This window comes from Nothoprocta perdicaria, unplaced genomic scaffold (assembly GCF_003342845.1).
Source record: "Nothoprocta perdicaria isolate Ctin4 unplaced genomic scaffold, notPer1 scaffold_287, whole genome shotgun sequence".
Classification (NCBI taxonomy): Eukaryota; Metazoa; Chordata; class Aves; order Tinamiformes; family Tinamidae; genus Nothoprocta; species Nothoprocta perdicaria.
The window spans coordinates 196173-218018 of NW_020455518.1; positions in this window are offsets into that span (position 1 = coordinate 196173).

The window sequence follows — 21846 nt, forward strand, 5'->3', positions numbered from 1 at the left end:
GGTTTTTCATAGACACTAGTGTCGACTAAAATATCCTGCCACCCAAGCTGTAATTTTCTGCATCTGATAAAAGCAGATTCGAGCTGACTGCTCGCTCCCTTAAATAGCAAGGAGCCACAAATGTCCCAGGCAGCAACAAAATCAAAATCGGGGCAAATCAGAAGAAAATAAGTCTCTTCCACAGCTTCTCTTCCAGGCCCACGTTCTCCTTGTGCAGAGGCACCAGCGAGCGGCAGGTCACCTGCAGGCTCCCCTCACTGATTAGCAGAGGGCTCCGCATCCCCAGGACGTTTCCTCTGCGTGACCCCAAGGAATTCCAGCCCAAGTCATCAGCACCATCACACGGACACTCGGAGCAGGTTTCCCAAGTGTCCTGGAGATTGTGGCTCTGACGGACCACCTGCTCCCATCATAAGCCCCTTTCCAAGTCAACACTGGAGATGCTCCAAAGGCAGCTCCTTGGCTACAGGCATCTCAAGAACAACCTGCAATTCCCACCATTTCCATCTTTTCCCTTCCTTTCTCCCTTTGTTATGGGCTAGATCTCCAGACATTTTTTAGCCCCTGCAAGGATTTTTATCCGGGAGTACGTGTGTTCCTAGAAACCGGGAAGCTTTCACTGCTGCGAGCAAAGTTGTTTGACCCTCTTAAACAACTGCTGCTTCCAAAAAAGCCCTTGTATCCCAGTGCAAGCCGCAAGATTGAGAGCCCTGATTTCAGCACCAGAAATGTTTTAATTAAACAAGCTCCCTTTACAGGATAAAGCAAATAAGCTTGAAAAAGAATCAACTCATAATCTCCCATGCTCTGGACAGATCAATAATCTATTAAGGAAAAAGGCTCAGAAACATTCTGGAAACACCAGTGTAGGACAGAGACAGATGAGCTGTTTCCCTTCCCAAATTACAGATAGCAGCATCTTTCCATGCCCATGCCTTGCAATTCCTTGATCATGTTGCCCGTTATCCATAGGAAAGGCTTCAGTAGGATGGTCAGTAGGCAAGAGGGCTGGAGAGTCCCCGGCAGCTTTGGAAAGAGGTTCTCCAGCCTGCCCAGATCTGGCTCCTTGGATCCCAGCTTGCTGTAACTAGACTTCAGACGGAAAAATTCAACATTTTCTGGCCAACCTGAAGGGCAAAGACAAGTCGAACTGTTGCTGCTACCATCCAGCCCCATCATCAGAGGACAACTCCATCATCAGGCCTTGACAAGTTTTTGCCAGCTCCTGCATCTCCCCATGATTTCAGCTGCTGGTAGCTCCCAAGACCCTTCATTTTTACGTCTTCTCCAACAAAATCCGTGTTAATATTTTGGCCAATATTGGCCAGAAAATACCTTCTACGTGACACTGCACTCAAGCGGATGCAGCAGATTCTCGTCATATCCCAGTCTGGGGGATGTGGCACAGAAAGGTTTCCCAATCGAGTCCAAGGAAGGCAAATGCTCAAACCCAATGGGCCCAGGAGACACCTAATCCACACTAACAACCCACAAACCTGCCCTTGGGTGTCACAGAGTTGGGATCTAAAGGTCAGCCTGAACCACCACCTTCCCTGTCATTGTCAGCGCGATGAGGCCACCCAGTCCTCAACTCACCGGGACGCACCAAAGCAGAGACACGTTGTAAGCTGTGTGTGACACAGCTGACACAGATGGCTCAGGCCTACTTGCTGCTTAAACTTGGGTTGAAACCATGGGAGGTTTCCTCTGCAGAGCGGGTCCATGTGCTGTTGGACCCACCTTTTGCTGTCCACGGGTGCCCCAGCAGGACACAGCAAGGGTCTTGCCCTGGTGAGCCTGCACTGGCCTTGCTGGTGGACCTCTACAAGCTCCGAGTGCTTCACCAGGCCACTTAGAAGACCAGGAGCTCTTGGACAATCCCCTTTTCCTGTGTCCTCTTTGCTCTTAGCAAAGAGATGACTGTTGGTCATACTTAGCAGTTCCAAGTAGATCAGGAAATTATATAAAGACGGGAATTTCACAGCTCCTTCGGGAACGCCGAGTCCTCTCGGCGTACGGCATGTGTGAATTCCAAGGGCGGCACTTTGCTGACAGATAGCAGGATGCGCTCGGAGCACAGCCCACTCAGCAAACCCAGACCCAGCACAGCTCCCAGCTGCTGTGAGGCGGGGCGCTGGCTCCGAGGTCTGTAGACAACCCCGTGCCAGGAGCAGACAGAGGCACCAAGGTAAGACGCGATGCAGAGAAGATCTCGTGGTCTTCGCCCAACCATGAGCACCGCCGCGTGCGTTCCCCTGGCACCACACAACACCATCACATGGAGGTGTGTCCCTCCCACGGGCCCCAACGCTACCAAGGCCACAGGCAAGAAGCATGGCCCCTTATATATACATAATATTATATATATCATGCCCCACCTGATATGCTTATACTCTCCTCCTGCTACCAAGGGCCATTCCCAACCCAATGCTTATCTTCTTTGCCAAGTGGGTTTCTGTGAGAAGATTTGTTCTCTGAATCAACCCAACGACGCTTGAACTGGCGCTTCTCTGCTGCCAACAGGGATCAGGTGTTCCTTGTGCTCCAAACGTCCAATTAAAAACATCCTGACAAAGGAAAACAAAATCACCCAAACCGTCACCAAAGCCACAGAGGCTCAAACATGCTGCATATTTTAAGCCTTCCTCTCTGAGGAAGAGAATGAAAGCTTTTAAAATCTGCAATGATGCCCAGAGGCAAGAGGCACGCCCCATAAATGCAACCCATGGCACAGATCAGCTCCCAGCTGCTGTTATCATCCTACTCGTCACACAAGGCACCATCTGAAGAACCCAAAGCAGATCTACAAAGACAAGCTCACAATGATGTCCAAGCTTCTCTGACATCCTTCTTTATGCTTTCAGGGCAACCACTTCTGCAGGCGACCCATGCAAAACATGGTGTCTTTTCCCCACCTTTAACTTCATTGACTTTCTTCTTGAGGTTGTGAGACGTGTAAAAGCTAATGCGTGGCCTAACTCTTTTGTACCACTTCCACTGAGCACTGAGTGACATCCATCAGGTCCCAAGTGCTTAATGGGTACAGAGCAGCTCTCAAAATCTCTCTCCCAGAAGTCTCGTTCTGCCAAGGAAGAGGCTGGTGCTGCTCAGCCCTACGTCCACTGCCCTGTGGTCACCACTCCTCCATGGAGCGAGGACACAGGAGCGAGGAGCTGCATCAAGGGAGGAGGGAGACACGAAGGACCACACGCTTTCCTCTCCTCAATTTGCACCAGCTCTCAAGGTGGGGGTCTCTTCACCTCAAATTGACAATTTGGGGCAGCACAAGGAGCAAAAATCCTTGTAAGAAACCGCACTCCGATGGCACCCCTCTCTCCTTAGGCACTGAAAGGTGCCAAACCTGGGGATAACTAAAATTAGAGGAGACAAATCCTACGCACAGCGACGCTTTTGAAGGAGCAGCTTCCTCTAGGTCCCACCAGCAGATGATGGTCATTGACCATCAGCCGCACGCGCTGAACCAGGGTTCACAGCGCCCGGGCAGGGCCTGGATTACAGCTCAGCACACCTCGCCGAGACAACGCGCACACTTATTTTTGTCCTCAGAACAGATGGCAGTGGGAAGAGAGCAACGGGAAGGAGAAGCAGGAGTCTCAAAGTGCAGGAGGAGCAGAGGTCTCCACGCAAAGGAGGAGCAGGGGTCTTTTGCAATAAGCCTCACTGTGCTGCAGGTTTGGGTGTATTTTCGTGGTAGCCAAGCTGACCTCTGAGGTAGCTTATGGTTTAGCTTCTGGAGGTGCAGTGGGAACAGCTCATGGAGAGGCTGCTGGAAACCGCACTCACAGCCAGGCAAGACGTGGGGGAAGTTTGTTCTGGTTTCCAAATACCGTGCGGCGGGCACAGCTGGCGTTGGCTCAGCACAGCCGCGGGAAGGCACAAACAGAAGAAGCAAAATAACCCTGGCTACATGGAGGCATCACAGGATGGCTGAGGTTGGAAGGGACCTCTAGAGATCATCTAGTCCAACCCTCTGCTCCAGCAGGGACACCCAGAGCACAGGGTGGCATCCAGGTGGGTTTGGAAGATCTCCAGAGAAGGGGCCTCCACAGCCTCTGTCACCCTCACAGTAAAGAAGCCCTTCCTCACATGGAGATGGAAATGCCTGGGTTTCAGTTTATACCTATTGCCTCTTGTCCTGTCACTGGCCACCACTGAGAAGAGCTTGGCCTCATTCTCCCCACACTCCCCCTTCAGGTACTTACACACATTGATCCGATCCCCTCTCAGCCCTCTCTCCTCCAGGGAAAACAGACCCTGCTCACTTAGTGTCTCCTCGTACAAGAGATGTTCCAGTCCCTTCATCATCTTGGATGGACCTCCACTGGACCCTCTCTAGAAGCTCCACGTCCCTCTTATACTTGGGAGCCCAGAACTGCACCCAATACTCCAGCTGTGGCCTCACCAGGTGTGAGCAGAGGAGCAGGATCCCCTCCCTTGACCTGCTGGCAACGTCCTCCTGATGCAGCCAGGAGCCCATCGGCCTTCTTGGCACCGCTGGCTCATGGTCAACTTCTTGTCAACCAGGACTCCAAGATCCCTCTCCACGAGGCTGCTCTCCAGCAGGTTAACCCCTAATCTGTAGGTAGGCCCCATACAGATGACTCAGGCTGTTACCAGATGAAGTGAAGCTCCATCGTGCTCGTGAGACCACACAATGGGGTGGCCACAACGCGGTGGCACGGCCACGTGCTCGCGGAGGCTCATACGAGCCAGCAACAAGCTAACACAGCCTCTTGCATCAAGCTTTTTATCAAGACTGTCATTACCACAGAACTCTCCTCAAGGCTGAAAAAGGCCCGGTTCTTTCAGTCTATCATTATCGTAATTATTATAATTTTTATTATAGTTATTCTGCCCCAGGAGCAGCGCTTGGCAATTACCATCGTCAGACTCCACGATGTGCCTGTCAGCCCCTTTCTCCAGCCTGTTGAGGTCCCTCTGAAGAGCAGTCTTGCCATCCAAGAGGCTAAACACATTCCATAGAGGCACTATCGTGCACCCTTTCCAAGCTGATGTTCCCTCCCACCCACTTAGGAAACTTTTAAGCACTAGCAGTCCCAACACCGACACCTCAGAAGACACAGACTGAGGAGACCCTTTGAACCCAGCAGTCTGACCAGTCTTCCACCCACCTCGCACACTCCCTGTTGAATCCAGTTGGGCTCCAAGGATGGAGAAAGACGACTGGAAACCTTCCCAGCACCCTAGATGACAACAGACCCTCAAGGAAGAGCCAGATGACCCCCCACCAACATCACACTCGGCACCACGCACGAGCCTGCACATACCAACCTTGGGTGCTCATTTCCTTGAGTGGCATCAGCAAGGACAGAAAAGAACAGATGCGATAAATATTCTAGCAGCTCAGATGGGTGACGAGCAGCAGCTGCTCCTGTAAAATTGTTTCCCTTCCAAACACGCTGGAAACTGTTTAAGTTGCAAAGTGTTATCTGGGGTTTTGGAAACAGGTTCTTAATTAGCTGGAACTATTCGCTTGGTAGCGAATCGCTTCCAGAAGCACCTAAACAGCTTTTAATATCACATCTCGCAAGAGACCCGCCGAGATTATGAAACGTTTCTTTGGGGCTGTTACTAGAGCAGCTGCAATTGCCCCGGCTTGCTGAGGAAACTGGATGTCCCTGCACAAACCCTGGTCTGATGGGACCGGGGAGGTCTCCCGCCCAACCTCCTCCTCTCAGCACTGAATCTGCACCACGTTGCTCAAGGTGTTGGGGTTGGGTGGGTTTTGTCCAGCCAGCTCTGGCAACATTGCCCCAGAGTCCTCAGCCCTCAAGGCTCTACTCAAAAACTCATCCCTATGGCATGTTCTTAGGCCCAGCTTGAATCTCCCTCTTTGCAGTTTATGACCACAGTCCAGTCCTGTCTCCCCTTGCCTCTGCCCCAACCACCAGCAGCTCTACACCCACAGTAGCTTCACGGCATTGGCCCAGGTTGGGCGTTTTGCATGCGACAAGAGAGCAGGGCAAGAATTAAGAGCGTTTCATCCCCTCTGCTTGCCGACTAATCGCAGCAGGAAGCGGCTTACGTGAGAAGAGCGCCTGTATTTGGGTACCACAGCACAGAGAGGAGGCAACTTCTGGCCAGACAAGGGAGTAAAAGAGCAACCAAGTTTCTGAGCAACGGTCTTCCTACGCCAGAGCAGGACTTTTGGACACGGGCAGAAGGTGATGGAGTTCCCTTTAGTAAACTGTTTGCTTTCAATTGCTCATTTTGTGCGCTTTCTAGGAGATCTCACTTCCTTAGGTGTCACCTTGACCAATGCAACTTGAACTTCTTAAGAAAGCCCAAAAATAACAGATGATTTCAGAATATTTCAGAATATTTCAGAATATTTAAGGTTGGAAGGGACCTCTACAGATCATCTAGTCCAACCTTCCTGCTCAAGCAGGCACACCTAGAGCATGTGGCACAGGGTGGCATCCAGGCGGGTTTTGAAGACTTCCAGAGTAGGAGACTCCACAACCTCCCTGGGCAGCCTGTGCCACTGCTCTGTTACCCTAACAGTAAAGAAGTTGCTCCTCACCTGGAGACGGAACTTCTTATGCTTCAGCTTGTGGCCATTACCCCTCGTCCTATCGCTGGCCACCAGTGAGAACAGCCTGTCCCCTTCCTCCCTGCATTCTCCCTTCCTGAACTTATACATATTAATCATATCCCCTCTGAGCCGTCTCTTCTCCAGAGAAAAAAGGCCCAGCTCACTCAGCCTCTCTTCATACGAGAGATGTTCCATTCCCTTAATCATCATGGTTGCCCTTCTCTGGACCCTCTCCAGAAGCTCCACGTCCTTCCTATACTGGGGTGCCCAGAACTGCACCCAGTACTCCAGGTGCGGCCTCACCAGAGCTGAGTAGAGGGGCAGAATCACCTCCCTTGACCTGCTGGCAACACTCCTCCTGATGCAGGCCAGGATCCCATTGGCCTTCTTGGCCACGAGGGCACACTGCTCACTCATGGTTAACTTAGTGTCAACCAGGACTCCCAGGTCCCTCTCCGTGGAGGTGCTTTCCAGCAGGTCAACCCCTAATCTGTACTGGTGCCTGGGGTTATTCCTCCCCAGGTGCAGGACCCTGCACTTGTCCTTATTGAACCTCATGAGGTTCCTCTCTGCCCAACTCTCCAGCCTGTCCAGGTCCCTCTGGATGGCAGCACAGCCCTCCGGAGTGTCGGCCACTCCACCCAGCTTGGTGTCATCCGCGATTTAGCACATTCCTTACGGAGGGCACCAGTCAAGCAACTCCGGGTCATGCAACATAGACTGGTCTCCTGATCCAGCCAGCCTGGCCACAGGTTTCCCCTCCTTGGACGTTCAGCTCTTCTCCTGTGTTGCTCAATGGGTTTCTTCTCCTTGCATCCTGCCAGGGACCGCGTTAAAACAAATCTGGGGGGTTTCAATGCATCTCTGATGCATCTTTGTGTTGCCAGCGGAGCAACGCAAGAGGAAAAGCGGCTGACAGCCCGCGGGGAGGTTAACCCAGTTTTAAGGAGATAAGAAAAGCATTTTGGCAGCCTCGGAGGCCATTTGAAAGCTCACAAGCTCTGACGTCTTGCGTGCTGTTAGGAGCTTAAGGAAGCCACTCGCCCCGCACAAGTGGACGTCGCCGAGCCACCTCGAATCGCCTCTGTGGATGGAGACGGGACGTTGGAGGCTGTATCACTGTTCACAGTTCATTCCCACACGCCGGGAATGTCTCGTCCTGAGGAAACCCAAACCACGTTGAGCCTTCAGGAGCAACGTCACCACCGCAGGGCGCCTCTCTCCACGGATGAAGTCCAGCTCTCGCTGACGGGGTCTTGGGCTTGGCTTGTGGCCATTGACAGTGTCTGGATGAGCAAGAATCACATCCTTCTTGCAAACTAACAGAGCAGAAGGAGTATCCAAACTCATTTTAGGTCAACGGAGGCTGCTATCTCCCTGCCCTCCACTTTTTCCAGGGGATTCTTTTTGCATCTGCAAGTGCAGGCCGATTTCTCTCCGTTTGCCTCAGTTTCTGGGCCACTGTCATGCGGAGCCACTGCCCCGTCCACACAGAGGAGGACAGTGACAACAGCCACCTTTGCCACCTGGGAGAAGCAGCCTCCCAAATACATGGCACAGGGTCGGATCTTGGGGGCAATTCCCAAAACTGGGGCTGCTGCTGTTTTGAAACACGGGGGTGCTCTGAGGTGGAGGAGCACCCTGAAGCTCCCCAAGCAGCAAGTGAGGACCATCGACCCACCATTTCCACCCAGAAGTGAACACAAAGCAGCCGAGATCCCCGGCACGCAGCCTTGGCTTTGACCAACTTCACTTTGCTTCAGCATCTCCGGGTCTCCGCTCTCGTGCCCGGTAATCGCTTCAGGGAATTTCACTCCGTTGGACCTCCGTGGAGTTTGAAATCAGCTTCTTCCATCTCGCTGCACAGCCCGAACGCGGCGTGTGGGCTCCGTTACACAATGTTCCCGTGCGGATCGCCACCCAGCACCGAGTGGGCTGAGCAGGAAGGAGCCTCTGTGCTTCTCCTCCTTGGCACGGCTCCCTAGGAAATATCGGATTTTGCCTTTTCGTCTTTCTAGCCGACTCCCTGGCCTCGAGATGGCAGCGTGTGCCGGGTGCTGCAGCCTTTCACCAGCTCTTCTTGTAGCTCCTCGTCTTCCTCCTGAAGGTGCCCACTTGGTTGTGTGAAAGGAGGCTCTTCCAAGCCCTTGGCTAAAGAAAAGCCGTGGGCTCAGCTCTCTTGCATCCTCTAGCACCCAAACTTCATCCACAGATCAAACAGCTCCTTGGAAAACACCACACATGGCAACTCCATGGCAAGAAACACACCCAAGTGACAGAGAAGAATTCCTTAAAAACTGGAAAACCCAGAGATTTCTTTTTCACCCCTGCTAAAGCTCAGACCAAGCAGGCAGCAAAGCAGCTGCATCATTTCCAGCAGCTCTTGGATCACAGCGTGGAAGCGGGTTGGGAGAGCAGCGAGCGGAACAAACCCTGAGGATGATCCGCCTCGAGCGGAGACACCCGTGGGGCCGGCACGGGATGATGCCAAACTCCATCATTCCTCCGGCATCCCTGCGGATGGATGGCGTTTATCGGCTTGTGACGGATTTAGCTGCATTCGAGGGAGAAGCAGAACAGCACAAAAGCAGGAGCCTCCAGAAGAACCATTCTGGCAAGTTCCTGAGGGGCTCCACGGAGAGCCTGGAGGTGACAAAGCTCCCAACGCGCTATTCGGCCGCCGAAGCGAGCATGACGTGTCACACGCCGAAGGGTGACATTATCAACGCCCTGCTCAACAGGGATTATTCCCAGCCACGGAAGCAAACGCTGCCTATGGTCCACCTGCGGTCACCGCGTGGCGCTAGGAGATGATCAGAGCAGAAAGAGAGGCCGTTTCCAGAGCCGCCGTTGGGCAGATGTCCACGTCGCCCACTCGCCAGCTGGAGGGAACAGACTGCCGTCGGAGGCAGCGGGAAAGGGATGGCTTGAAGGCAGCGAGGACACGAGGAGCTGGAAAGCATCCTCGGGGCGGCTCGTGGCAGGGACGGCGCCCGGGCGGCTTCCTCGCGGTCCCTGTCCTTGCTCGAGGTGCTGGTGGGTTCATCGCCGCAACGCTCGGCCCGATCCCCTCCAGAGCATGAAGCTAAAGACAGCAGGCTCCCCAAATAGCTATATTATAGATATGCACATATAAAAATATATAAATAACACACACACATTATGCTCTACGGGCAAGAATTCCCATCACAGTCACACCAAGGACCAGAATTCAATAGAGCAATTGGTCCAGACTGAAACCAGCAGAGACTCCTGCTTTTCCCCAACACCGTTTCCTCAGGGAACAACCTCACGTGTGATGGAGCTTTCCTGCAGCCGGCACTATGAGGAGAGCTTTCTCTTCCCTTTCTAACCACCGACTCCATGATCAGCTCCTGCTCAGACATTCCCATGCCACGTCACCTTGCAGGCAGGGAGGGAGAAGGGGAGGAAGAGGAAGGCTGCAGGGAGACGCACTCACCCTGGGGAACGCGGGTTGCATCCATCACGCCAGCTGCTGCTTTTCCTGCCTCTCCTCCACGCCCCGTGAGCTCTCCAGAGCGGAGCAGAGCAGAGGCCGGGATTCCTCCCTGCGCAGATGCTGCACACGCCAACCTGGCACGCTTGGGACAAGCAACATGCCAGGGAGCAGCAGAAGGCCCATGCACCAAACCTGCAGTGCCTCCATTGCAGAAGGCTTCCCGGGGATATTTTGGAGGGGGTCGCATCACCCAGGCTTGCAAATAACCCCCGGCAAAGCCTTCGTATTGGGAAGTGAGACGGCAGCCCGGGAAATGCCAGGCATGGCCCTCCATCTGCTTGATCTCATCCCCCTTGCCACGGCCCTAAGGGGACAGGCACAGATCCGGATCACAGAATATTCAAGGTTGGAAGGGACCTCTAGAGAGGATCCTTCGCAACGCTGCCCAAAACATTTCTCCTAGGGAAGAGGTCCCACGGACAGCAAGCCTGGAGCTGGGATTGCTCCTCACAAGCAGCTCCGTGTCCAGATGGGACACGGGTGGGTTTCGGCTCTGCCCTGAGCCCTCTGTGCTCAATACGTCCCCCTGGGATGGAGGAGCAAAGGAAGGAGCTGGGGACCCTCCCAGCACGAACATCAGCACCCATTTATCAAAAATTCCTTTCCTCTTGATGGCTTCAGTCTCTCCGGGAGCTGGATAAAAATCCAAGACGAAAAAGGCACGCGGCTGTTGTAGGATCGAGGAGATGAGTTTACGTTAATACCTCTGCTTCTAATTACAACGGTTTACAGCAATAAATACCCCTCCTTGCTAATCTCTTCTAAATATCTGATTAATTGAAAGGAGCTGCTGAAAGAGCATCATGTTCAGAAGGAGAATAAGGGATCGTGGGGCTCGCTGAGCAACCCAGCATCACCACCAAGGAAAGGGCAACAGCCTTATTGCAGAGAGAGCAGCTTAACGGTACTCACGCGTTCCCAAGCGTTGAGGGACTCCCAGGGGAGCATCCAGCAGGGGGTTCAAAGGTTTGGTATCTAGTTCCTCTGGAAGATGAGAATCCAGATGTTTCCTCCCAAGGATGCACCTCCTTCACCAGGCAACCGTCGTGTCCTTCCTCAGCTCCCAATATTGGGTGAGCAAAGGCACATTCGGTGTCTCGCTATGGAGCTGGTCAGGGCCACCTGCCAGGGACCTGCCCCGAGGGGCCTGGAGACAACCAGCGATCCCTGGATCACCCCGAGGGTGAAATTCAGGTACACTGAGCCCCTCACGCGTTCAGGCGTTGAGCATTAATCCGAGCACTAACAATGAATTTTCTTCAAGAAAGCAGAATATTATAGGAAAAAAAGTTAAAAAAAATCCCAGCAGCTTTAGTTTTGACAGCCGAGAGAACAGATTTGAGACACGCAGCATATTTGGCCCGTGATGGTGCCTCCAATTCTGTTGGCCACCAGCTTGGCTTGAGACACGGAGCATATTTGGCCTCGGATTTCGTCAGCCGCCGCTCCGGCTGCTTCAGGGTGCCAGGCAGGCACCTGGCTTCTCCTGGCACTACCCATCTCCACAGGTAGTGCCATCTCCTCCAAGCCTTTCTGCTTCAATATGTGGCAAACGCTGGCACAAAGGAGGGCGCAATCAAATGCTTCCACCCAGTCCCTGACCCGCATGGCTCAAACACGATTCAAGAAGTCACAAGGGAAACAAGACCTTCTCTTGATGCACCTCAAGAGGTTCTTGTTTTAATTTTCTATTTAGCTTTTGCATTTCTTTTTGCTCCTTACAGGATTGGTAAACAGCAAGTCCTCCCACCCATCCTCGAGCAAAAATAACTGATGCTCTCTGGCCACCACTTCCTCAAATGAAGGGTCTCATTGACATGATCAGCAACGGTGGTGTGGGAAGAAACGACCCTTGCAGCCTACGTGACCAGGAATGATGCATCCCAGCGCGATGCTGAGCCCTTGGGGAGCAGGATGGCAACTGGAGACTCCACCATCACATTCCACATTGTCTTGGAGAACGAGCTGCAAGGGAGGCCTCGCTACCTCCACCAGGTGCCCTTGGACCTGATGCATAGATAGATGCATAGATAGGTGACATAGATGCATAGACAGGTGACATAGATTTGTCTTCACATGAAGCAGGCTTCTGCTATGAGTGGGTTTCCTGCAGGGATCAGGCTCATCGCTAGAATCGTAACGGTTGGAAAAGACCTTCAAGATTGAGTCCACCAGCTGAAGGTGGAGGACCTCTCCTTAACCTGTGAGAGTGAAGGGTAAAACACACCCTGACATTCAGCTTCAAGAAACTGAAGCCAACGTACTGCTCATATCACCTGTCCTGCTCTTGGCATTTCCGCAGGGTTTCCCTCCAGCTCAGGACCATTTCACAGGAGTTCACACACAGGGACCTCTCCACCCAAAATCCAGGCTGGTAGGAGGCAAAAGATCTCGGAGGAGACCACGCATCTCAAGGAACAGCTCTCCTCACTCAAAAGTCATTCCCTGACCATCCTGTTGATCCTAACAGACCGCAGAGAATCATCCCACCAAGCTGACCCTGGTGGACATGACTTGTGAGAGAGGTGTAGGTGCTGAGCATCTCAGATCTTACAGCTGCTTCTCCCAGAAGGCTAATTTAGTGTGGATAATTCATTGATTTGGGCAACACAAGGGTTTCTTAGTCCACAAATTCAGTCTGAAATCCCTCCCTGTGCTTTTACTGCAGCCTACGTTCACTCGTTGAAGGTGACTGGGCCGGCCAAGCAGCCAGCTGTCTGCATGGCACATCTGCCAAGAACCCCTGGATCAGTCCTTCCCAAGGTGAGGGGACACAGCCCAGACCTCGGGAGGTGGATGGAGTCACACGCAGGTGTCCCCACGCGCGTGACTTAGTCTGGGAGCTGCTACAAGCTGCTGGTTTGGACTTGGAGAGCAAGGACAGAAAACCCTGTGCTAGAACCAGGCACAGCTGAATTTTGTGAATGAACCACTTTTGGGGTTTTTTTTAGTTCTCCACCAGCTATTTATAAATTCCCCCCCAATATCCACAAAGCTCTATGGCAGCTTCAGCTTATTCTGCTGCCCGTCTCTTCTGCTTTGCCTCTTTTTGGCTGCATTCTCCTGCCTCCAACTTCCCACACTCACAACAGCGACACATTTTAAGGCTTCCCAAGGTCAAGAAAGTCCCAAACGAGGGCACGTTAGGGCAGTTATTGATCTTTTCTCCCTCTCCCCCTTTCCCGGCGGCTCCAAACGGTGAAACCTCAGCCAGGAGATGGAAAGTTACTCAGGCTTTCCCTGAGTTTGCGGGAATATCAAATCCTCTCGGAGCGCCGGCCGCATGCACCCGACCCCACGGACGCTTGGCAAGGTCATGGTCCCCTCCATGCAACCAAGGGCAGTTTCCAAAGGAGGATTCTGCTTTGGCAAAGCTCCATGGGCAGAATCCCAGCCCTGCGCGGGGGCGCTGCGCAGGGATGACCAAAGCAGAGCAAGGGACCAAACCCGAGCACGTTGCGTGGACGGGAAGTGACTCCCTAACCCATTTCTCCACGCTCTCTAGGCGAAGCTTTACCACAATTAAAGCCAAACTCAGCCTGCGCCGCTGCCCAACAGGGCAATCGCCCTCTCCTCCCCACCCCTAACTAAGCCACTCGTCAAGAACCAACCCATCAGTTGTGGCAAAGGAGACCAGCCCGAGTCACAGCAGGGCGCTGCATGGCCATACCAGGCCCAAGTTGGCCTGGAGCACCCACCTCCCAGCACGTGGTCTTGCTTAGGCTGGATTTTGAGCAAAGGTGGCCCGTGAAGCAAGAGAAATCCAGCAGCTACTTGCGTTCTTGGACGTTGCCTGGGATGGCACAAGAGATTCAGACCTCAGGGCTGCCCTGATGCCCACCTGACCTCCAGCATCGCTTGCTGCCCCACAGCAGCAGCGCCAATTGCCCCCTAGGGCAAAGGTCTCCGTCCTATGTGAGCCAGAACCTACAACCTGGGCTTCATTCCTGCCAAAATCCCTCCTGGGTGATGAGCACCTCGGCACCGCTAGCCCAGACAGTGCAATAGCTCAACAGACACAACGGAGAGCGACTCCGAGTCCTACGGCAGAGCGAACGTGCTCTGGAAAAGCAGAGTGCCAGCAAAGGAAGATTCATTGACTTCAAAGAGGTCTTCATTTAGAGGCAGGGAACACAGAAATCCCTCACCTTGCTCGGTTGCTGTCATCCTGGCAGATACACAAGTTGGTTTTATGAGCCATGGAAACGCATTTGCGAGCGCAGGCAACGGCTTCGCCCGCGGCATTAATCAGCAACGTTTACATATGGCTGACATTTGCCCATTAATAATATAATTGCGTCAAGAGGAGGAAAGGAACCAGGAGCTCTGATCTTATGGCTAAAGAAAAGCACTGCAGCTCCTAAGCTCATTTGCTCAGTGTCTTTAGCCCGACAGCAGCCTCAGCAAGGGGGTTGTTATCTGGACGAGTCCAAGGAGCTCCAAAGCTTGGCAGAAAACAAGAGGCTGAAGCAGGATCAGGGCTGGTATCTTAATGGGCTTCTCCACAGCACACAGCAGAAGATGGAGAGCTCCAGCACCGCAACAGAAAGCCAGATTTTGTGGGAAAGCTGAACATGGATGCTACAAAACAGCCACTTTCGTTGGACTTTCAGAAGGCACCTCAAGATTGCTCCTACCTTTGCAGGGCCCAGGTGCCCCGGCTCACCAAAGCAGCCGGCAGGGTTAATTACAGCAGGTTAAGAAGCTGAGGAAACTCCTGAGTCACAGCAAGCTCTTAATTACCAATTCCTAAAGGGATTTGAGGGCTCGCGCAGCAAAGCCGACTTCCATGTCACGCTGTCATACAGGGCTGGCTCACTTTGATTTAAGCATATATGACTGACCTGAATACTCAGACCTCAGCCCTCCTCTGCGGCTGGTCTGGGAGCTGCTTTCGGTCCAACGATGAGTTCCGAGCTCCGAAATAACATGAGATTTCCCGGGGGAGTGTTGGAGTTGGGACGAGGCGGCGCCGTTCGCTCGCGCTAGCTCTTTTGGCAGGGCTCGGCGGCAAGACACCAAGCGGCTCGACCCACCGCGGGGCCGGTTGTCCCCTGGAAACTGAGGGCAACGAGTGACAGCAAGCAGCTGCGAGCTCGGCAGCGCGAGCCCGCCTGGGAAAAGGGCTGTCCCGAGAGCAGGAACTACGATGTAGAATAAAAGAAACCCTGTCATCTCTGTGAGAACGGGAAATGGGAATTCTTGTATGGGGGGAAACCATCCTTTAGTCTATTCTGTGGCCACATCTTCCAGAGGACTAGGAGGAAACTCCATGGTCTGCCCTTACACTCGCTCCATAAAGTAGCACCTCATTCTCATTCTTCTCTGGAGGTCTTCAAAACCCACCTGGATGCCACCCTGTGCCCCATGCTCTAGGTGCCCCTGCTTGAGCAGGAAGGTTGGACTGGATGATCTCCAGAGGTCTCTTCCAACCTTGTACACTCTGTGATTCTCCTCTCCCTGGAGCAGCCACAGTGGGGAGAGGAAGATCTCCAGATGATCCCACCTCAGCAGAAGACTCGGCTTTGCAGAAGGAGCCGCTCACATCCAACCACAGCCCTAAGAGCCGCGAGCGGCTCCTGTCCGGTCAAGCTGTGAGCAGCAGGACTCCTGATTTGAGGGAAAGCAGCCTTGGAGGATGGCCGAATCCTTCGGGGAAGGATACGGAGCCCTTTCTGGGGCTGCGGAATGGTCCCGCCTGGCCGTGCTCCTGGAGCAAAGGGACCACGAGGCGGGAGCCAGCGCTTCCCAGGATAGCGCCGAGCCGGCAGCACTGCCGTGACCCGGGTAATCCTCTTTGTCCGGGAGCCGTGGGACTAATTGGGCATTCCCGGGGCCGGCGTGGAGCTGCTGCGGGGGGCTGGGAGAGCGGCGGGAATCCCGCGTGGCCCCTTGACGAGCACCTTCCCGTGCGGTGCGATCCCACCGGCCTTGGTCTAGATGCTCTCCGGAGGTGCCTTCCAACCCTCCTGTGCTTCCCACCTTCAGGAAAGGCTGGAGTCCTGCAAATGCAGCCTGGATGACTGGGCGGTGAGAAACCTCATGARGTTCAACAAGGGCAAGTGCAGGGTCCTGCACTTGGGGAGGAATAACCCCCGACACCAGTACAGATTAGGGGTGGACCTGCTGGAGAGCAGCCCCGCAGAGGGGGACCTGGGCATCGTGGTGGATGACAAGATGACCACGAGGCAGCAGTGTGCCCTGGTGGCCAACAAGGCCAACGGGATCCTGGGGTGCATTAGGAAGAGCGTCTCCAGCAGGTTGAGGGAGTTGATCGTCCCCCTGTACTCAGCCCTGGTGAGGCCACATCTGGAGACTGTGTCCAGTTCTGGGCTCCCCAGKACAAGAGGGATGTGGAGCTGCTGGAGAGAGTCCAGCGCAGGGCTACGAGGATGATCAGGGGCCTGGAACATCTGCCCTATGAGCGAAGGCTGAGGGAGCTGGGCCTGTTCAGCCTGGAGAAGAGGAGGCTGAGGGGGGACCTGATCAGCGTGTACAAATACCTCAAGGGAGGCAGTGAGGAGGAGGGGGCGGCCTCTTTTCAGTGGTGGGCAGGGATAGGACTAGAGGAAAGGGCTTCAATCTGAAGCATCGGAAGTTCCACAGGAACTTAAGGAAGCATTTCTTCACTGTGAGGGTGACAAAGCACTGGAACAGGCTGCCCAGAGAGGTTGTGGAGTCTCCTTCTTTGGAGATCTTCAAAACCCGCTTGGATGCAGCCCTGTGCCCCATGCTCTGGGTGACCCTGCGTGAGCAGGGGGGTTGGACTCGATGACCTCTGAGGTCCCTTCCAACCTTAAGCATTCCGTGATTCTATGAAATGCAGCAGAGTAGCCCCAAAACACCCCGCTGTGCTCAGCCAAGACCACACTCCTCACCTGGCCCTTCAGCTCCCAAGATGAAGGGCAGGACGCGCTGACACTGGAGCCTTTCCCGCTTGAAACCCTTCCTCAGCCTCCGCTCCACACTCCCATGGCCGGCACCTACACCATGTTCTACTCAGAGGCTGCTCTGATGGAGTTTTCGTTCATCTAATTGAATCCGTTTCGCTTTGGTTTCTTCTTTGCAGGCATCTCTGCCCGTAGCCACATGCAGGAGCTTCCACGTTTGCTTCTGCAAGCGGGGCCGGCTCTGCTCCCTCCACTGCTGCCCTCTCTTGCTCAGTACCATCCTGGGTCCAAGCAGGACAGCACATTCCCTAGGAACCAGCCTGTTCTGAGCCCAGCTTTGCCCAGGAGATGGTGTTGGGTGGTGATGGGCCACCCAGGGCCAGGTATTTGGTATAGGGATCCACAAGTTCTTTGTAAGAAAACCTCTAGAACGGGCTTATTTCTAACTTATTTCTAACATTGCTACCTGGTTGAGGCCTCCTGCTAATAGCCAGAAAGGGAACGTATCCCATGAAAAATCCCAGATGCTGCTCCTAGCTTTTAATATCAGATACAGAGAACAAAGAGCACGACGGTAGTTACTGGTGGGACTGGGTAGGGAGATGTATTTCTCAGACTGGAAAAACCACCGAAACTACCTGTAAACATTGAGGAGACGGAGCTTAGACCAGCCTCAGTGTCGTGGCGCAGCGGTGGGAACACCGGGCAGGCAGGTACCATCACGGGGATGTAGCCCGGCTCCATCTCCAGTCCCTGCTGCTGCAAAATCCCTGCCTAACTCCCTACTCCCACCACAGGGTCTCTCACAAAGGGACCTCCGCAAAACAGGGGCCTCTCTGGGCCTCCTTCACTCGCTTTCTGACGGTCAGAGGCATGGAACGAGTGAGAAAACAACCTTACGTTGCACAGACGAGGGTCTCTGCTCCTCTCCTTGGGGTCCTGTAGAGCTGGTACCACCTAGGAGTAAGAGACACCTGAGCGTAACCCAGCCTTTGGTTGTCACAGCCCTGTGTCCTTCAGCAAAGCATGGCACAGCCGGGCTCGTTAGGCGCAGGGGGCACGGGGCCACCTTCATTGAGCGACACAACATGTGTAGGTCGTTCGGGGCTTAACACGAAGCCACCGGAGTCGAGCGGGGTCAGGCAGAGAAGAAGGCCCCATGAGGCGCTGGACAAGCACCAAACCAGACCCAGCCAGATGCTGCTCTAGGTAGGAACCATCTCCCACCTCCCCAGGAAAACAGGAGCCCCTCTTCCCACAAGGGGAACCTGATTCCTACCGGCGCAACCAGCGGGCAGAGGCTGCAGTGTGAGGAGCGGGCTCCGATTCGGCGCACGTCGGATCGCGAGCTGTTGCCAGGAGCCAGATTCCTGTAGGAGGTAGGATGAGGTGGGTTCAATTCACCTTCTGCTCTGCTCCTTCCCGGTGAAAGCTGGTTAACACGCATGGAGGCAAGAGAGCTGGAGGTGGGCACCACATTTGGGCTTCCTCATCACCATGACCTCCTCCTGCTCTCCTAGAGAGGCCTCCAGAGCCACAGGCCCTCACAACCTCCACGGTTCTCCTGGAAAACACTGCTAAAACTCCATGTGTGTGTCTGGACACGGGGCCTCTCTCTCTCCAGCTGTCCTAGTCCCCGCTGTAGGGCCCGGCTGACGTTCTCCTCCAAGAGCCATGGCCAAAGGGAAGCCAGTCCTGCTAGAGGACAGACGGCGCTGGTGGCCCTCGCAGCACCTCAGGCGTGACAGCCTGGAGGAGCCTCTTGACCTGGCCCTGACCGTGCAACCCATCCCGGTGCAACGAGAACACGGACGGATCACGTCAGCTTCGAGACCCACGTGAGAAATCCGCTTCTCTGGATAAGGACAAGGTGAGGAAACATCTAACAAGTGCACTTTGCTTCGGAAAAAGACTGGCACTTCGGAGAGCTGAGCAATACTGATCGGAAACACCACTCGCCGCAGAAAAACTCCGGGCACAACCATTCCCAGCACGGAAGGAGAGCGACAGGAGACGACGTCCCAGCCGGATTCGTCGCCCACCTCATGCCGGTATTCAGGGAAAGAGGCGCCTTTCCCACCTCGCATCACCTGGAAAGGAGGAAGCCGCTTCCTCCGGCCGCTTGACACCTACTCGATTCAGCCGGTGTCGCCACAGAGAGCGGCACTTTTGGCATCTTTCGGGTCTTTTGGACGTGCTCTGCTGAAACGCCGGGGGAGACGCAGCTCCTTAGATCCCCTCTGCACCACAGCGGGGAAGTGGGAGGGGAAGGCAGGCACCCAGAGCTCCTGATTCCATCTTTAGCTCGGGAGTGGGATGGGGCTGAAAATATCACGGGTAAACAACAGGAAGCTTTCCGGGGAGATGTGAAGTTTCAGGGGACGGCAGGTAGGGGCAAAAGCTTCTCCTACCCTCCCTCCGTTCACCTGCCAGGCTGCTCCTGGAGGACTCCTGCTTCTGCACACGCTGGAGCACAAGGGGCTTCCGAAGGAAAGGATCCAGGGATGCACCCAAGGAACCCATCCGGGCGCCACAAACACCTCCGGCTCCAGGAGAGCTCCAAAAGGGAGCAAGAACCAGGGCTGAACGGGGTTTGAAGGAGCAGGTTTCCCCCAGAGGGCATCACCGCAGAGCAGAGGCTTTCGCTCCTCCTCTCTCAGCCTACGCAAGCAAAGAGCAAGGCACCCGTGCACGAGGGGTCTGCACTTCCAGCCTCGGCTTCGGCTCGGCTGCTCCGGGGTGTTGCCTCCTGGCAAGGAGCCTCCTGCAAGCTCGGGAAGCACGATGCATTCGGGAAAAGGGGCTCATTTTGCCCAGGGCTACCAGCGGGAGAGGGGCTCAGGAGCCACTCCGGATTCACTGGCACCTGCGGGAGGCTTTTGTGCTGGTCAGCACGGAGCACCGGCTCCGCGGCGCTGCCTCCGGGCACGGCCGGCTCCTCGTCTCCCTGCCCCTCCGCAGGCGCGGGCGGCTCCGCGCTGGGATCCCTGCTCCGCGCGTTTCGTAACGGCGCCCGCCCGTCACGCGGCTCCTGCCTCGGGAGCCGCCTGCCGGCTTGCCCGGCTGCCGTCCCCCGTCTCCGTCACGCGCGCGCCGAGGCGAGAGCTGGCACGTCCTGACGGTCAGCTGTCCGCACCGGGCGAGCAGCAAACCACGTGGGAGGAGGCCTTGGACCATCGTTTAACAGCCTCGCAGGGCTCCATCTCCACCTGCAGCCCTGCCTATCCACCCCAGTTCAGCTCCTTCAAGAGGACCGGCTTCTTTCCAGACGTTGCTATTAGCCAACATCGGTAGCGGGGTCGTTTCTCCACATTTTCCCCTTTCATTAGCCCACCTGCACCCGCACAGCTCGGCTAACCTAGGACTAACCTAGCTGCAGGTTAGTCCAAGGCCTCTCAGCGTTGCTCGTCTGCAGAGAGAAGTCACCGGGCGTCCCGGTGCACCCCGTCTGCGTTGAGGGACCCTCTTGCACGGACGACCTGCAAAACTGGGAGCAATTCCCCCTGGCTCTTGGTGCTAAAGGCTCCCAAATACTTTGCCGAGTGCGAACCCTCGACTCGGTATCCCTTGCAGCACCTAGACTCGGTATTACCCTACCCGCAGCCACAGGTGCCTACAGGGCGAGGCTGCTGTCGGCCTCTTCATCACTCACCTTGCAGGCAGGAGAAACAGCCAGATACTGTCCCAAAGAGCAGGCCAGGGCGCTGCAGGGTAGGTGGCACCCAGCGGGGCTGTCCCTGGGGCATCTGCAGCAAGACACCCCAGGGATGGTCCTGATGGTCTCGACAGAGACAATACCTGGCCTCTGAGCTTTGCAGGTGCATCCACTGCTGCCAAGCCTGGTGTATGTATGGATAATATATCCTCTGCCGCCTGCTTTCTTCTTTTCTGGGACTCTTTCCTGGCCTCCTTCGCTCCCCAGCTTATCTCTGGGGGTCATCGAGCACTACATGATGCCGTGGAGCACCTGCAACCAGCACGAGGGGCAGAACTGGGGTTACGATTCCCACTGCATCAGTACAAAGGGAAAGGCCTCCCTCAGTGGAAGTCTGTTAGTGCCTCTCCGGCAGCGAGGACGACCCACGCAGCCCAAACACTTGTCCTGCATCAGCACGAGGAGGTTGTTCAGCCTCGTCTTCCGGCGCGATTGAGCGTTTTTGCCTTGAAACCATCCCCGGAGTGACGCAAAGCCCTGACTACTTGCTGAAGCAGCAGTGATGCAGCAGTTCTGGAGGCAAAATAACACGTCCTCTTATCGCTGCTTTGCAGCAAAACTTCCCCTTTCCTCCGAACGGAAAGCAGACCACCAGGCGCTCTCCTGAGGGTCGCCGTGACGCACGCTACTTGAAGCCAAGGCTGAGGAAGCTGCACGAGCTCCAGCTGCACCTGCCCGTCTCCCCTGCAAACGGGTGAAACCTCCTCAGCTTTCACTCACCGTCAAGGTCCTAAATCGTCAAAGCCACTCATGGCTCGAGCCCCGCTACGTCCAAGGGTGATATATGCATTCCTGAAGGGTGATACATGCATCCCTGCTCAAGGCCAAGCCTGGCTACCTGATTTTCTCACCTAAATACACAGAACGGGACAGAAACGGTGCCTAAGTGGTACCCAGGTCTCCTGCTCGTGAGTGAATTCTGCACATATTAAGAAAGGTGTGTTACTAAAAATACACCACACACGCCGGTAAATAATTTCCAGCTTGTTTCCACCGAGACGGATGGCTGGAGGTTATATTCCAACATCCAAACTACAGCCGCTTTCTATGTAGCTCTATTATGAAAACACTCATTTTGCACTGGGAAGATTGCTGGTTTGGGGTTTTTTTTTCTCCAGCCTTTCACAGTTCAAAACCTTTTTAA